A 2,500-nucleotide genomic window follows, 5' to 3' on the forward strand; every position below is an offset into this window, starting at 1 on the left:
TACTCTGTATGGCTTAAAGAACACGTCCTCCATAATATACTGTATGGCTTAAAAATGCTATCAAAAAAATGACAAAAATATTTCCCACCATAGAGCCAGTAATCACAGAGCTTGCAGTGTTATGTAAGACAACATCATAAGAAAGCACAAGGGAACTGGGGCCTTCCAGAGCTTCATTCCAGTTCAACTACCACCAGTGAGTAAAGAAAAAGTAGAGAAAGAGACTCAATATGAGCAAAGGCTGGATTGCTGACGTGGTGGCGTACTCTGCCATTCACAACAGGCACGTACCCACAGTCTTCGTTATGTACATGTGATTTACTGACCGGAGTAAATTAAGACGAGCCTAAGGTCAAACGCAGGAAAGCTTGTTACACAAAATGCGAGAAGATTAACTGCATCCTTGTGGCCCGGTCCAACAGAAACTTTTAAGCCTCCCCCGAAAAAAACTTTCAGCTTTCAGTTGGTAGGTGCCACCACTCTCCACTCCCAACACACACACACACACACGCACACGCACACGCACACGCACACGCACACGCACACGCACACACACACACACACACGCACACACACACAGAGAGAGAGAGAGAGAGAGAGAGAGAGAGAGAGGGAGAGGAGATCTAAGAGTGGAGTGGTGTTTGGGGCCAGGGGTGCTTATCTGAAAGCTGGTGGAGAGGAGAGTGGGGAGTCCAGGGGAAGGGCAACAGAGCGAGATGCTCCAGCAATGCACTCTCTCTCTTTCTTCTTCAGTATTCCCCTCTCTTTCTTTCTATCTCTACTGCTCTCTCTCTCTCTCTCTCTCTGCCTGCAACATCTGAGGGGAGAAGAGAGGCGAAGCGTGGCCCTCGGGGTTTGCAGAGTGAAGCTGGGCGACCTTTAATGTGACCTGAAGGGGGTCCGCACAGATTAATGTGCTTCTATGAGAACCAGAGAAAGAGAGAGAGAGGGAGAGAGAGAGAGGAGGAGAGAGAGGAAGAGAGAGAGAGAGAGAGAGAGAGAGAGAGAGAGAGAGAGGAAGAGAGAAAGGGCTGTTGCCAAATGGACAGGGCTTTGAAAAAATTCCCTGCTCCCACCAAGTTGTGCGTCTGTGTATACCGGTGTGTGTGTGTGTGTGTCTGTGTGTGTGTGTGCATAAAGAAGTTTGTGTGTGTGTGTGATTGCCTGCGTCTCTACTCTGTCGAACTCTGCCGAGCCCTCCAGCTATCCCTTCCTCCACACGCTAGGCCTCCCTAGCCTCATTCCCCCCACCACCACCACCACCACCCCCCATCCCACGAGGGCAGCGTCGTGAGTGGCAGGCCAGGGCAGGGGGGTGGAGAGACTAGCCAAGAGGCAAACAGGTGCAGCCCCTCTGGATTCTCTCAAGTGGCATACATTAAAAGAGGGGAGGAAGAAGAAGGGGGAGAAAAAAGCAAGAGAGAGAGAGAGAGAGAGAGAGAGTAAGAAAGAGAGAGAGAAATAAAAAAAAACATCCCCGAGGATGATTGGGCTGCATATTTCAACAAAGATTTTCTTTTCTTTCTCTCCTCCTTGCTTTCTCCCTAACTTTTGCCCTCTTGTTCTGTTTCTTTCCTCTTTTTGCAGAGAAAGCAGTTTTTCATCCCTCCTGACAATTTTGGCAAAAAGTACAAAAAAAACCTACTTCTCAAGTACTACTACTTGGAGGAGAAGAGTAGTTCCTACTTCCGTGGCTAGCCTAGCATTTCAGCTAGCAGGTCTCGCACCACGACTGTGAAACGCTAACATTACCTCATAAAGAGCGAGTGTGCCCTGGGCCCATAGTGCTGCTGGTATCAGAGCTCTGCTGTGGCAGGCTGAGAATGGGAGAGCTGTGTGTGTGTGTGTGGGGGGGGGGGAGGACTGGGGGGCACTGGCACCGCCTGGCACCGTTGGGGCTGTGGCGACCGAGGCTGCCACCACAAGGCATGGCCACACGGCACACAGTCTGGCTCACAGCCCCCCCCCCCCCCTCTGCCCCCCACAACCACCCCACCCCACCCCTACCTCTATCTCCCCACCTGGAAAGCCCCCTCTCGCTCTGTCTCTCTCACTCTCTCTGTCGATCTCTCGCTCTCTTTGTCATTCTCTATCTCTCTTCCCCCCCTCTCTCTTTCTCTGTCTCCCCGGCCTTCAGTCTTTTTTTCTTGGTCACTGACGCAGAACCGGGGGTGGCAGCAGACTATATCCGGCGACACTTCCGCACTAAGAAGGAGGGTGTTTCAAAACAAAAACAAAAAAGAAGAAATAAAGGGGTTTCCATCCCACGCACACACACACACGCACGCACATATGACTTTTTTTTTTGTAAGCGTAACGTTACTAGGCAATGCAGAGCGTGGTCGCCTGTAAGTCATGCATGGAAAAAAGTGCCTCATATGTTTCCAATAAGGTACACCTCGCTTTGATGAAGCCTTCCTACGACAGAGACCTGCCCTTAAAAAGATGAGCTATATTTACACCAGTATTTAAATGAGAAACACACGTGCCAGTGCTTTAC

The 2,500-nt window shown here is 50.4% G+C and overlaps 1 protein-coding gene across 1 annotated transcript in view; it reads right to left on the reverse strand.

The window, feature by feature from the left end:
• Nucleotides 1–2,500, reverse strand: part of samd11 (sterile alpha motif domain containing 11) — a 62,173-nt gene that overhangs the window by 48,511 nt on the left and 11,162 nt on the right.

Source organism: Sprattus sprattus, assembly GCF_963457725.1.
Source record: "Sprattus sprattus genome assembly, chromosome: 16".
Lineage (NCBI taxonomy): Eukaryota > Metazoa > Chordata > Actinopteri > Clupeiformes > Clupeidae > Sprattus > Sprattus sprattus.